General features: G+C 26.2%; 1 long non-coding RNA gene across 3 annotated transcripts in view; it reads left to right on the top strand.

The window, feature by feature from the left end:
- Positions 1-16,522, top strand: part of LOC127288094 (uncharacterized) — a 29,389-nt gene that overhangs the window by 6,136 nt on the left and 6,731 nt on the right. For all 3 annotated transcript variants that reach the window (XR_007843983.1, XR_007843984.1, XR_007843985.1), the window contains exon 2: positions 6,671-6,787. This is a non-coding gene — a long non-coding RNA (uncharacterized LOC127288094). The remainder of the gene's footprint in view (positions 1-6,670; positions 6,788-16,522) is intronic.

The raw sequence follows: 16,522 nt of genomic DNA, 5'->3' as shown, positions 1-16,522 counted from the left end.
ATTCCTTGTTTAATTCACTTGTTTGCACTGAAAACAAAATAAAAGAATATCTAATTTAAAAGCAATGCACCAGTTTTTTCGAAAGAAGGCAATTTTTACCTTATAGGAACACTAAGAGAAATTGATGGTAAGATTTTGATGGTTAAAAGTAGATGTTATCCGATACTATCATTATGGTACTCGGTTCCATCAAAGATGTTATAAAAAATATGGTTGTTACCCACTACAATCAAGATGCTACTCCGTACAATCTGGATAGAATCTACTCTCTAAATTTGAATTCCCGAGGCGAAATTTAAGGCCTACTTTACAAGGAGTAAAGTAGGGGTAAACAGACCATCCTCAGCTTCCTCAACTAGTCGCAAATTTCCATTTCTTCCACGTTTGGATTCAAAGGAGGGCCTAAAAATTGATTAAAATATTGAAAATTTTGAAATTGCTCTAATTCTATTAATTTTTTTAAAACGCTTCAAAATATGTTAATTTCTGTTTTTAAAGTGTAATTAGAGAGAAATTGTGTGAAAACAAATTTCATTTTGCTTTAATCAAAATAATTAAGGGAGTATTTTTTTGTATTTGTTTAAACGAACTAGACCCTCTTTAGCTTCTTCAACCAGTCGCAAATTTCCCTTTCTTCTACGTTGGGATTCAAAGAATGGTCTACGGGAGTCTAAAAGATCCAAAAGAGGGCCTATTTAGGTTATAAGGGGAGCTAAAGAGGATTCAAATTTCGCCTCGGGTTAGCTTGTCAATTAACTTGTCAATGGGTATTCTTAGATTTTCGGGTTTTTTTAAATATCAATTTAAAAAAAAAAAAAAAATTTTCCCACATACGGGGCACTGAAGCTTTATTTTTGCTACACTGCGAAGGGGTTAAGTGGGGAATATTATTGCGTCAAGCTTTCGAAAAAAACTTAAAAAATTCCCAAAATTTGACTCAAAAATTTTTAAATCAAGAAAACTTCTGATTTATAAGTCTTATGTCTACATTATGTTTTTTGGGATCGCTGAATTTATGTCAAAAACCTAACGTGATGGGGTTAAACAGACTTCAGATTTGGTTTCAGCTACCCCAAAAAACATAAAATAGACATGGTAAGACATAAATCTGAATTTTTCTTAAATTCAAAATTTTGGTGTCAAATTTTGAGATTTTTTGAGTTTGTTTCAAAAGCTTGACGTGATAGAGTTAAATATACTTCAGATTCGGCCTCAGCGACCTTAAAAACCTAAAGTAGTCATGGTAAAAATGATAAATCCGAATTTTTCTTGATTTTATAATTTTCAGAACGAATTTTGAGTTTTTTTGAGGTTATGTCAAATACCTGACATGATGGGGTTAAACTGACTTCAGATTCAGTTTTAGCGACCCCAAGAAGATAAAGTAGTCATGGTTTCACCTCGAGCTCAGAACATGAATTTTTTTGTGTGCCATGGTGTTATCTAGATTGAAAAACTTTAACTAACTATAATTTATGTTTTAATTTATATGAATTATTATAAATTATAAATAAATGTTTTCTAATTAGAGTAAAATTAATTAATTATTAATTAAATTAAAATTTAAATGCATAAAACAATTTTATTAATTTTGAAATTATCGAGAGGAATTTACTCAGGTAGTCAATGGTACTACACTCTTCTTGTAATAATCGTGTAATACTGTGTAATAATACGTTATTACTTAGTTGTAATAAACAAAACCCGCGTAATACCATAATTGAAAATCTTATCAAAATAAGTCGAAAAAAGTCGGAAAAAGTCATATAATCTGAGGCCTGAAATTGCGAAAGCAGCCATCAAGAAAATGAGTATTACTATTGTGAAACCAAGATTTATAATAGATCTTACTTAGTTATTACTTTGCAATTAAATAGAAAGAGCTAGTAGAATATTTAAATGACACTTTCATTCTGATTCCTATGCGCAGGTACTTTAAACCTAAAGGTTAGAAATAAGATTTAAAATTATGTCATAAACATTTTATGTAAAAATCAAATTTTGTTTTCTTATTAATTATCATTTTTTTTATTCTTTCTTTATTCTTAATTATCGATAATTATAATTATCAATATATTTCAAATTATTTAATAATTATTAAATATTCATAATTTGTTATAAACTCGCAAATTATGTATCATTTGTATCTACCTTTACGTTTTTCTCAAGATTAAACTGGATAAATTATTAAAAATGTTTACATTATATACATTATGAAGTTTTAAAAATTTACATAAAAGAGCTTTCATTCTTAGGGATATATACTACTATCCAAACTTCTATTTTCTTATCCTCTTTCAACAAAACCACAGTCTCCACATCGTAACTCGGCCATTTAGCGCAACTTCATTGCAGATGCATTCTGAATAAGACATTCTGACATTCGAGGTTTTCCAAAGGATTTATTCCGAAAACCGACAGCATAGAAAATACTTAATGTGCACCCTCAAAGTGTTTTGTTCAACTCAGTCCTCTAACTCTCTACATGTTTAATAAACATTACTATTTTAAGACTTGAAAGAATATAGACTCTAATGGAAGAGAACTTTCAACTCTCTTATCACTTATAGGTCCATTAATGATCAGAATATCAATTTTCATTTATAAAAAATCATTTTTAATAAACTTTTTAACACGTCTACGACAATAAATTTAATATTATGAACATACAACATTTATAAAAATTTATATAATTAAGAACATATGAATATGTTTAGCTTAAAACATCAATCACGTATATTAAATTATTGAATCTCTTGAAACTATACTTTTTTCATTTTTTAAATACTTTTATGTTACCGAAAAATATTTTATATTTTGCGAAAAGCAGAGGTAAAATTAACGTTCAGCAGAGCACAATAACTTTTAACAGATTATCTTTTACTGAAATCCCGGATGTAGAGGCTGTTTTAATCGATTCTGGACTATACAAAACTAAATTCATAAACCATACTCATATTTTGTACTAAGTGTTCAAAGAACAAACTTTTAGTATATATATATAATTAAAAAGTTTTTTTTTTCAAAACAAAAATTATATAAATAAATTTCAGTAGAAACAGTTTTTAATTTCCTTTATATTAAATGTGAAAGCGTAAATTTTTTAAAATAAACTTTTATAGATATATATACAATTTTCAAAGAAGAAATAAGCAAATTGTCAAATAATAAGAATGAAATAGTCGAAAACTTTGGAGAAGTTTTAAATTAATAATAAAAAAATCATAAGAAGTTTCGCACTACCAAATTATTTAAAAGCCTAAACTTAGTGCTTTCAAATGAAAGCCTTCGCGTGAAAGTTATTGTAATGTCTCAAACTTCTTCAAGATGATATTTATAAGATGAGTTATTTAACATATAAAAAAGTTTAATGATAATATATAACTTTAAGATAATTTAAAATGAAAGTTATAACAGTATTTTATTGCAAAATTATCTTTAGATTTTAATAATTTGATATTAAAGAAAATATTAAATGCAATATTTCTGCAATACACCCTTTTTAATTCAAAACAATTTATAGTTGATTTTTTTTCTGTAATTTTCAATAAATTCTTCAGCAAAATACTAAAAATTCACTTGAAGTTGAATTATTTTCAAAAATCTGAATTGTAAATTTTCGAAAATTTAATAATTTTTTTTAAAAAAAGGGTAAAATTAATTGATGAATTATTTTCAATTCTGTAAAATTTAATTAGTTTCTGTAATTAAACAAAATCGTTTGAAATTTAATTATTTTTAAAAGTTTCAACCGTAACTCCTTCAAAATTCAATTATTTTTGATGATTTTTATAATATTCTTCAAAAATTTAATTATCAGAAAACCTTTCTCAACTAAAAATTTTTATAGTTAAATATTTTTGTCTGTAATTACTAATAAATCCTTCAGTAACAGAAATCACCAAAAATTTCAATAAAAAATTACTTGAAAATCAACACTCAGAGAAATGGTATATTTGTCTCCGAGCCTACTACCTAACTCATTTATTTGTTGCAAATATATTTCATTTCATTGAAATAAAAAATTTATTTGAGCCAAAGAAAAATTTATTTCTGACAAATAAAATTTTTATTTACGCCAAATAAATAAGTTAGTAGGCTCTGAGACAAATATACGTTTATTTAATTCAAATATATTTTATTTGGTTCAAATAAATCATTTCTCTGGGTGAATTATTTTCAAAAATCTGAATTGTAAATTTTCAAAAATTTAATTATTTTTTAAAAAAAGGTTATCTACAGTTATTTTATAAATTATTTTCAATCCTATAAAACTTAATTATTTGAAATTTAAGAAAATCTTTTGAAATTCAATTGTTTTTAAAAATTTCAACAGCAACTCTTTCAAAATTCAATTATTTTTAATAATTTTATCATTTTTGTTAAAAAAATTTAGTTTTTTAAAAAATTTTCAAATAAAAACTCTAAAATTGAATTGTTGTCAGAAATTTAAAAAAAAAAACTACAGCAACTTTTGTATAGAAAATTTATTTCAAATTTAAAATCTTCTGCAATTCAAGTATTTAAAAAAAAAATTAATTTAAAAAATTTGTAAAACTTAATTATTGTTTGAAATTTTTTAAACCATTAAAATTAAAAATTATGCAAAATTTTTAAATTCAAATAAATTTTCAAAATGGAACTCTAAGAATTTTTTTTAGAAATTTGTCCTACTTAATTAAATTTTTCTTACTTCGATTGTGAAATATTCGAAATAAATTTTCTTGATAACATTCTTATAGAATTATTCTTATTAAGGAATTAATATTAATAAAATGAATTTAATATTTAATAACATTAGTTATTTAAATTAAAAATTTATTAACAAATTAAATTAAGATAAAACAAGTTGTAAATTCAGATGTTCATTACATGAACATTTTGCTTCCTCGTGGAGAAAGCAAAATTTTATTGCCAAAATGTGATTTTGATTTTTTAACTTTAATTAATTAAATTTACCTCAAATGTATACTTTATATATCTATCGATCGATTCGTCTTGACGTAAGAAATACGATTTTATTATATATAACCTTAAATTTTTCTATTTAAAAATTTTTTCGTTTAAAAAAAAATTTTTGAAAAAAGACGATAAAATTTTTTTTTGGGGGTATTTTTCAAAATCTTTTGGTCAGATTTGAGATATTAATATGATAAATGAGCCTACCAAATTTTATCTAAATCCATTAAAACCTGTTAAAGTTATCTTCTAAAGAAAAAAGGGATCCACACACACACACATACATCCGGACAATTGATCAGGATCTCATATAACATGTTTCTATAAAGAAAAAAATTTGTTTCCGCCACTTTAAAAAGTTTTATAAACGAAAGGACTATAAAGCTTCCTCCACGAGGAAGCAATAAAAAAATTGACATTTTCGACTTTTTTTTGAAATGTAAATCGAAGAATACAATTCTTTTTGCGTTAACAATGTACTCTCTAAATTTGAATCAATGAAAAGTGAGTTACTAATTCACAATAGTAAGAATTTTTACTAATTTTGCTTCCTCGTGGAGGAAGCTTTTGTAGTCCTTTCGTTTATAAAAATTTTCAAAGTGTCGGAAACAAATTTTTCTCTATATAGAAACATGTTATATGAGATCCTGATCAAATGTCCGGATGTATGTATGTGTGTATGTGTGTGTATGTGGCTCCCTTTTTTGTTTAGACGATAACTTTAACAGGTTTTAATGGATTTAGATAAAATTTGGTAGGCTCATTTATCATATTAATATCTCAAATCTGACCAAAGGATTTTAAAAAATACAAAAAAAAAATTTATCGTCTTTTTTCCAAAAAGTTTTTTTTAATCGAAAAAATTTTTAAATAGAAAAATTTAAGGTTATATATAATAAAATCGTATTCCTTACGTCAAGACAAATCGATCGGTAAATATAAAGTATAGTTTTAACTTAAATTTAATGAATTAATGAAAGTTAAAAAATCAAAAATTCACATTTTGGCTATAAAATTTTGTGATTATTCAAAAATTAAAGTTTACAGATGAAATAATTGTATTCCTTCCATGAAAACGAATCGATTGGTATATATAAAATTTACATTTGAGGTAAATTTAATAAATTAATGAAAGTTAAAAAATAGAAAATACACATTATAGCTGAAAAATTTTGTATTCATTTAAATTCAAGTTTAAATATAAAATAATTGTGTTCCTTGCATAAAAACGAATCGATATAATTGTAAATAATTATAAATTATATATTATTTTTCATTAATATTTAGAAATTTCGGTTAAAATATGAATTTTTGATTTTTTAATTTCCATTAATTCTTTAAATTTTACTCAAATGTATATAGGTACTCAAATGTTTATATTATTATATTATTTTTGTTTGTTTATTTCAATGTTAATGCTCTTTCCACGAGGAAGCAAATTTTTTTGCTGATCGTAAAGAGGAAGCAAAATGTTCATTTAATGAACATCTGAATTTACAACTTGTTTAGTAAAATATTACTATTTAATTTAGTAGTTTTTATTTATTTTTTACTAAAAAGTGACTAAAAATTAGTGAAAATTCTTACTAATTTAAATTAGTAAAAATTTTTACTAATTCAGATTATAAAGAGAAAAAATTTCTCTAAAAAAAAATTATTATTTATATTATATTAAAGAATATGTATATATGGAATTATTTGTGTTTTACAGAAACAAGGAGAAAAGAATATCACTGCAGTGCACGAAAGGTTTCCAGTAGTCTCAGTCTTTTCTGTCAGACAGTATATAATATAAACCATACACTATACAAGGGAAGGCATTAAATAAGTAAGTAAACCTTTTATATTTTTAGAATACACTTGAAAATATTTACATCTTAAATTCAGTTTTAAAGTGCAATGTAAATATTTTTTACAATATTTCAATAAATTTGAAAAAGGTTAAAAATAAAATGAAATATATATCCAATATATAGTCACTTTTCTCCCCTTTCTCTATTTGAGTCATATATTTTTTTCTTTTTGATATTGCTCTGGACAATTAACCCCCTAGCAATTCACCATGCACACTTTGTAATTCTCATATATATATATATATACCTTTTTTTCATTGTATCGGCTTGATGGAAAATCAGTTCCATATGTATATATTTCTATGCGTTCAATTGTTACTGTGCGTTCTAGACAGTATAGAAAAGAATACTGTTATAACTGGCGTGAAAGAGTAAAAGCAGGACAGAGAATTGGTTTGCAGAAATGAGAAAACTGCGCGATATTGAGGGTGAAACGAGACAGGAAGGGAGGGGAGGGAGGGAACTATAAAAATAGGTCAGTATACACGTTTTTCTCGCTTCCACATGATGCAGGATGCGACATTCTGTTTTTCCAAATAACTAGTGGATATAAACTAAAAAAAGCAAGCTGAGAATTGTGGTTGATTGAATTCATGCACGTCAGGAATTTTTTTTTTTTTTTTTAATACCTTGTTTTTATATGAAAAATAAAATACCCTTTTGCTTAAAGCTATATATGGGCGCAGACAATTTTTATTCAGTTAAACAAATATAAATATAATAATTATTTTTCTTTAACATTTTCCATTTTGCAATTCTAATTTAATATACAGGGTGATTTTTAGGGGGTTCGGAACATAAAAATTACTATAAATTCAAGGTACGTCTATAGTGGGTAATAATTTTTTTTTTTTTTTATTGTAACAGAATAGTTATTCTGTTTATTGACTTTCGGTTTATTTTCACGAACATTTTAGATTATATATAAGAATAGCAATATTTACAAAGAAAATCCGTAAACTGATATAGCAAGTAATTTCTTTTCTTGTGTATAAAATCAAGTTTTTGTATTTGAGAAAGAAATATATTTTTTTGAGATTGATACAGCTTCAACGAACGAGATGTAAACAGTTTATCGATATAGAAGGGTAGAAGGCAAACCGATGGTTCTCGCGTGAAGCCGTATATGTTTAAGAAAAAAAGAAACTAAACTTATACTTATAAGACTGGTGTCAAAATGAAAAAAATAGCGCTTAAAGATGTTTTTTTATTTATAATTGTAATTTTATAAATTTCTCGAAATTCGAAACGGTATCAATTTTTTAATAAAACTAATATAAAGTAAACAAAATCGACATTAAACTTACAAAGAAGCAATTTTTATTATTCTATTATCGTTGCATCCAGATCACTTATTTTGTGTGAAAAAATGAAAAATTATATATATCTACCGAAACAAAATAGCCTTTGAGTTATATATGATATTTTTTATCGAATTATGTGCCTTGTTGCCTGTTTCACAATGAATACAAGAGAGGCACACAAGTTAAAGGAAAAAGGGGAAGTAAAGATAAAAAAAAAAAAAACAAAATAGAGAGAAAGAAAAAAAGGGGGAAAAAACATAAAAGAAGTGAACTTTTTGTGTGTTTACACCTATAAAAGAAATAAAATTATGAAATTAAAAAATCTAAAATATTTTTCTCTTTACACCCATTGCTTCATATTTCAGTCCCTCTTTGCGCTAGATAAAGTGCTGGAGAAAAAAAGTTTGAAGGAAAGGGGAAGGAAATTCATGTTATAAATTTAAATAGAGAGAGAGAGAGAGAGAGAGAGAGAGAGAGAGAGAGAGAGAGAGAGAGAGAGAGAGAGAGAGAGAGAGAGAGAGAGAGAGAGAGAGAGAGAGAGAGAGAGAGAGAGAGAGAGAGAGAGAGAGAGAGAGAGAGAGAGAGAGAGAGAGAGAGAGAGAGAGAGAGAGAGAGAGAGAGAGAGAGAGAGAGAGAGAGAGAGAGAGAGAGAGAGAGAGAGAGAGAGAGAGAGAGAGAGAGAGAGAGAATTTTTTTTATGGATTTAATTTTTTTTTATTATATAGCAAATAAAAAATATCTTTGACCCTTAAATACATGAATAAGGAAATAATAATAGAATAGTGTATATAACTCGAAATATTCTATTCGCGTTCGTGCTTCAACGAGGAAACGCGTTGGGTATACACGGCTTCTGCGGATTATATTGAAGAACACTATATATATACGCTCTGATAGATATACCACCCAGTAATCTCTACGAAACGACGCTTTGCTTTGGAAACTACATATATGATAATAACTGTGCTTGATATCTAAAGATTGTTACTTTGTCTCAAGAAATACTGTGTGCGAAAATCGATAAATTCTGATTAGAGAAATTAATATATTATCATTTTATTCGCATCCATAAACTATCTAATCTTTTGCAACTAGAATCTCTTTTTTTATAATTTAATAGCCATATGGCTTTTTTAACGAGGAATTGTATTAACATAATCTAAAAACTGAAAAATTGTTTTTTTATAACAATTTAACGCAATCAAAATTATGATTAAAATTAATTGTAACCAATTTTAAAAGTTATGCATTTTACAAAAAAACAATGTTGATTTAAAATTTGTTTTTAAATAATCATCTTTTTTAACATTTTTTAATTTTTTTACTTTTAGCTCAGACAAAAATCAAAGTTTTTATCTAATTTTAATAAACTTATTTTATTAAGTGAAACCTACTACTCTACAATCGCTTATATTTTAATGATAGAACGTCCAACAGCCTTCCGGCAGGATGAAAAAGACTCACGTGAGTCCCTCCGAAATCGCTTTATAAAATTAACATGGATTCAGATAATCCAAAAGTAAAATATATCGTTGGAAAGGTAAAAACACAAGTTTTTAGCGCATGTAAACATAAAGTTTGTAAATTAAAATCCCTAGGCTAGGGAATTCAAAGAAAAAGGACGTTTTTATAGGGTTTTTTTGACGAATCCAAAAAAATATTTAAACTGAATTTTTTTTAAAATATACTATCACATTTTATTCTTTGAAGGCTTCAGAAAAAAATGAGAGTAGTTAGACCGAAAAATATTGGTTTTTGTAGATTTTACAGTGAATTTACGAAAAACTGTTTTTTTGGCTTGTTGCAAACACAGAAAATTATAAGGTATTAAAATAAGCTGCAACGCTTATTATTGTAATCAAATTTTGCTTATTTTAATACCAAAATGGATTAAAATAAGCAAAATTGAATTAAAATAATAACCGTTGCAGCTTATTTTAATGCCTTTTAATTTTCTGTGAACATGCAAAGTTTGAAGGCTTTGAAACATGGTTTAATATTATTTTTTTTAATGTCTAACGCATGAATTTTTTCGTTTTTACGTCTACTTTAATAAGAAAGGGTGACAGAAAAAAATTTTGAGTTCCCTTTTTACCACCCTCATATATATAGGGCCATCCAAAAAAGCCTTCCGGCAGGACGGGCGCTTGGACGTTCTATCATTAATATTGTTAATAGTACGTTGTAAAAAAAATATTTACTAAATAAAATTTCAATTATTGTTTAAACTTTTTTAACAACTTACTTTTAACTTTTACTTTTTTAGAAAAATATAAGCGATTGCAGAGTAGGTTTCACTAAATAAAATAAGCCCTTGTGTATTAAAATTAGATAAAAATTGTGATTTTTGTCTGAGCTGAAAGAAAAAAACATTAAAATGTTAAAAATAATAATTGTTTAAAAAAAGATTTTGAATCAATATCGTCTTTCTACAAAATGTATGACAAGATCTTCTAAAATGCATATTGATTATCCCATATAAAAACCATTAGTTAGAATTTTTATTTTTCGAATTAGCATTTAACAGAAATTCTTTTTAAACAAATTTTTACTTAACATATATATTTCTTTGTTAAAATTTTTATTTAAAAGAATTCTTATTTAACCGAAGTTTGAATTTACCTAATATAATTATCATTCAACGGAATTTGAAGTGATTCGAATTTTTAAATTCAAAATTAAATTTAGAAATTCCAATTAACTGAATCTTCATTTGTTCGAATTTTTATTTCCACCAGTTGTTATTTGATAGAATTCTTAAGAAGGCCGAAATTTTATTTGTCCGAAATTGTAAATGACCGAATAGATAATCAGTAGAAAAATTTCAGTGCGAATTTTAAAATTCGACCCCAATCAGAAAATAAAAAGAAAATCGTGATTGGTAAATTTTAAAAATTGCGCCGAAATTTGAACAATTTGGCGTTTTAAGAATATTCTATCAAATAACAATTTTTACATACAAATATTCGGACAAATGAAGATTCGGTGAATGATTTTGAAATTGTAGCATTTAAAAAAATTCGATTCATTTAAAATTCTGTTGAATGATACAATTATGTTAAATTAAAATTCGGTTAAATTAAAATTCTTTTAAATAAGAATCTTATGTAAAGATAAATTCTTTAAAATAAGAATTCTGACAAATAGAAATTCTGTAAAGTAAAAATATGTTTAAAAAAAATCCGTTAAATAATAATTCAAAATTTGAAAATGTTTTTGAAAAATAGTGCTTTAATAGAATTCTTTCAAATGAAAATTCTATAAATTATGATTTTTATAGGATAATCATGCCTCATTTTTTTCAATGTATATAGATTCAAATTTAAATTTAAAATTTTTTTACTTTAATTGAAATCCTTTTTGAATCAATAATTTTTTTTTTTTTTACTATATCGTACCGCAAACACAACGTATACATATACCCTCAATAGAAACCGCAAATAGCTCTTGTCCTTTTTAATAGTGTAACGTTGGTGAAAACCAATTATTCATTTTAAACAGCAGACGAATTTAATTACTCGGTAATTTCCGTCCTTAACTATTATTTGTCTCTACAATCAATTATTATTTTTATAATTAGATTTTGTTATATCAAACGAAAAAAAAATAATAATAATTGGACGCGAAATAGAAAAATAATTCTTTTTTTTATTTATATATATATATATATAAAAATTTGCACATATTTCTTCAATTATCCAAGCGGAAAATAAGTGCAAGTGAATCAGGAAAATAAGTGTGGGACGAGGGAATACACGTGTCGTGCAACTATGGCTATTCTATACATATATATATATGTAGGAAGAAGGAATGAATAGACGAGGAAAAGGTTGGAATGGGGTGTGTATAGGTTGGAAGGTGGTTTAGGGGTGGAGAGAGCTACAAGTGGTGATAAACGAGGCCGAATTCTCATTATTATCCATTTGGGGAAAGCAAAACAACGCCGTCGCGCGCGTGGAAAGAGTTTTCCGGCCCATATCGCCGCTCCTCGTTCCCAAAGGGGGAGAAATGTTCTGGGATTTAACAAATGGAAAAAGACGTTTAAAAAATAAGTGTTGTTTTCCAGAGTTGACATAAAATATGTAAACTCTCATCTTTCTGCTTTCTTGGCTTTTTACAATTTTTCTTCAAAACAAAAAGTTTCTTTTATTTAAAATTTTCCTCATCCATTCGGATTTGTTTTTATTTAAAGCATCCCGAGGCGAAATTTGAATCCTCTTTAGCTTCCCTTAGAACCTAAATAGGCCCTCTTTACGATCTTGTAGACTCCCGTAGGCCCTCCTTTGAATCCAAACGTGGAAGAAAGGTAAATTTGCGACTGGTTGAGGAAGCTAAAGAGGGTCTAGTTCGATTAAAAAAGTCCAAAAAAAATGCAAAAAAAAACTCTTTTAATTATTTTGATTAAAGCAAAATGAATTTTTTCTTCACACAATATTTCTTTAATTACCCTTTAAAAACTGGAATTAACATATTTTGAAGCGTTTTCAAAAAATTAATAGAATTAGAGCAATTTCAAAATTTTCAATATTTTAATCAATTTTTAGACCCTACTTTAAATCCAAACGTGGAAGAAAGGGAAATTTGCGACTAGTTGAGGAAGCTAAAGAGGGTCTATTTAACTCTACTTTACTCCTTGTAAATTAGGGCTTAAATTTCGCCTCGGGATCTTTTTTTAAATTAATTTTTCCGTCACTCTCTAAATATGAATTAGTAATTTAAGCGCTGATTCGTTCATTAAATTAATTAGTAACCAAAAAAAATGACTAATTTTTGGTAGAAAACTAATTTATTTAGTAAGGCTACTAATTAGTAAACCCTATTTAGTGAATTAGTAGTTTTTTTACTATTAATTAGTTATTTTCAGATTTAGAGATTATAGGGAATTTAAGAATTAGTTTCTTAAAATTCAAATGTAAAATTTCTACTATTTAAAATTTGTCTCAATTCAGATTAGTTTTCATTTAAAGAATATTTTTGACGTCATATTTTCAAGATTTTTGTATTATTCGATTACTTTAAAGATTTAGTCTCGATGTCACACTTATTTTTGTCAAATTTGTAAATGAAATTTTTTATAACTTGCTATATTACCGATCGGTTAAAGATTAAACTACATGTTAGTACAACGCTGACAGTATTTAAAATTTTTTTTTTTTGCAGATTCTAATATGGCTTGTGATGTCACATATTTTAAAAATAGGGGCAAAATTAAAAAAAGGATTTCTTATATTGAAGGACGCAGAATTCTTCATATTCAGACTTTTTAGAACTCGGTCTATTATAACGATTATTTTTCACATTTTCCGAATGGAAATTTAACTTGAAATTAGGGATCTCCGAGGGCTATTTAGTTTGAAAGAATCTCCTTGAAGCTGAAAATTTGTTATTAAGATAAATATTTTAATTTATTGGAAAAATTTTATTAAAAAAAATTTAGTTGTATTTTTTGACGTAACAACATCTTACTGATAATTAATTATTATTATTATTATTATTTGAGTCAATTAGATAGTATTTGTTTCAAATACAAAAATTATTGGTTCAAATATATTTAATTCAAATAAAAATTATTTACGTTGAAGTAAATATTTATTTGATTTAAAATATCAATCGTTTTTAATTAACGTACTCTCTAAATCTGAATTAGTTTTCTACTAATGAAAGAGTGCGGATTCATTTACCAATTGAATTAGTAACAGTTTTGACTCTTTTTTAGTGGAAAACTACTAATTGCTAATAGAAAACTATAATAATAATTCATGGAGTAAATCGGCTTACTAATTTAAAATAGTAAAAAATATGATTTACTCCATGAATTAGTAGTTTTCTACTAGCAATTAGTAGTTTTCCACTAAAAAAGAGTCAAAACTGTTACTAATTCAATTGGTAAATGAATCCGCACTCTTTCATTAGTAGAAAACTAATTCAGATTTAGAGAGTACGTTAATTAAAAACGATTGATATTTTAAATCAAATAAATATTTACTTCAACGTAAATAATTTTTATTTGAATTAAATATATTTGAACCAATAATTTTTGTAGTTTTCTACTAAAAAAGAGTCAAAACTGTTACTAATTCAATTGGTAAACGAATACGCACTCTTTCATTAGTAGAAAACTACTAATTCAGATTGAGAGAGTAGGGAAATTATTAATAGGTTCTTAAAATCAAGTATAAAAACTTGAATGACATTCGTTTGAGAAGCCACGTAAAAGTCAAATGAAAAACAATTTTAGTTCTAAAGATGAGAAAAACTATGAAGAAACCATATAGAAAGTTGGCTGCATTCTATTCTGAAAATTGGTGTCCTGAGCGAGTGACATTTTTAAAGGGTGGTTTGGGAAAAAGAAGAAGTCGCATGGTTAGTCAAGGATAGAGGAATGAAGAAAAGAATGTTGTGCGGGGTTGGGGTGGTTTGCAAGTGGTTTTACTTGACCACTTTATATATATATATATATATATATATATAGAGAGAGAGAGAGAAAAGAAACTGCCCAGTTTGATTCTAGGGTCTTCATATATTCCATATTGTGTATACATATATGTATACACACATATACATTTTTTTTGTTCTTATACGTGTATTACTTTTATATATATATATATATACATGAACTTGGTATATAAAAAGGAAGACGCAAGTAGATCTGAAAACAAGCTTACTGGGTTTCGTTTTGAACCTCTTCTATTCCTCTCTTCCTTCTGTGGAATTCGCTCAAACTTCTCGCCGCTAGCTATATCAAATCGGAAAATGAAATCAGATACGACAGCATCATGAGAACGTAGGGGTGTATATATATGTTTGTATGTATGTACAGATTGTGGTATAAGTATTTCAAACATTTTACTAAAAAGTTCCTTACTTTATTTATCCTATGAAATTTAATACAGTGCCATAAATATATTAGTAATTATAATTGTCAAAATATCTAAAACGATTTTCAACTTGAATTTTAATTATACATTGAAAAAGAAATTCAAATAATCCCGGTTACTTGATCGGTTAAATTACGATGATTCGACATCTGGTAGCGAAAATTAAGGGTGAAAAAAAAATTAAACAAATTATTGGTATTATTCATTTCAATTCAAATAAAAATTATGTGGTTCATTTAATTTATTTGACAATAGTTAATCGATTATATTTGACTGAAAACAAATTTTTTTTCCAATGTGTAAAAATATTATTTTCTGGTGATATAATTTATTCATTCAACAAAAATTATAATGAACTTTACTGTGCTATATATGTGCTAAACAGATTTGCTTTAATTCTGATTACAGAGATAATTAAACTCTCTAATCTCATCAATATTTGTTATATTACAAAAATTAATTACAATATTACTATTGTATTCTAAAAAGCACATTTTTCATCCGATAAGAAAAAAAAATTTATTTTTATAAAAATAATTATATATTCCCTTATAATAAGGGATTACTCAAAAGTTTCAAATGAATTTCCTATTAGGACCATTGATCATGCGTCATAAAATTTGCAATAATGAAATGGTTTCTCGTAACTCATGCAACAATAATCGATAATACAAAATCGAGAGCTCTTGATTGTCGAACATTTGTCGAAAATTGGATAACATTCATTCGTCATGATTCGTATTCGCTGAGTAGCTTGTACAATACAATGAAAAGCATCATATACTGGGTATTTAATTGCACTCCCAAGTACAAATATTTTCAATGCATTTAAAAAAAAAAAAATTGTCGACAAAAAATAAAATAAAATTTTTTTTTTTTTACTTATGATTTTTACGGTGGTGTAAGAATAAAAAATAAAATAAAACCTTCGACTGGAAATGTATATGCTCGCGTCTGTTACTTGAATATATTGACAGAAGGAGATGAGGGATGGATGAGAGAGATTTTTTGACCATGTTTTTCATTTAGCGCGAGTATAAAATAAAAAAAGCGCAATGGACGAGGCTTCGCTTTTTAGCTTTTTCCCGTTTTTTTCCCATCGTCTGCTCGATGGTTCGCGCGGCATCGTGAATAAATAATCATACGAGCACGCGCGAAAGCCGATGAAAATTTAAGCCGATGGCTTTTCGCTCGGCCACTTCTCGCTTATTATTAATCGATCGAGCTTAACCACCAGGACCGAAATGAATAAAACGGATTCTCAGGACTGTCTGCTACCGTTTTGAATAACGAGGAGACTGTTTTGATTTCAATTACTGTTTATATACATGTATCCAGTAAATTCAAGTACATTCATTATTATAGATTTAAATATAATATGATGGCAGTGCGTACTATATGTATATATAATTTAATCCCCTCTAATGACTTATTTTCTACAAAATATAAATTTCTTTTTAAATCCCGATTAATATAAAATTAAACGAATTATTATTATATATTTTATTTTAATTTGTTTTATTATATT

Source organism: Leptopilina boulardi, unplaced genomic scaffold (assembly GCF_019393585.1).
Source record: "Leptopilina boulardi isolate dan_hultmark-lab unplaced genomic scaffold, ZJU_Lbou_2.1 LbouV2_38, whole genome shotgun sequence".
NCBI classification, from domain to species: Eukaryota; Metazoa; Arthropoda; class Insecta; order Hymenoptera; family Figitidae; genus Leptopilina; species Leptopilina boulardi.
Note: the sequence above shows the minus strand (reverse complement) of the source record. Positions and strands in the feature narration are given on the sequence as shown.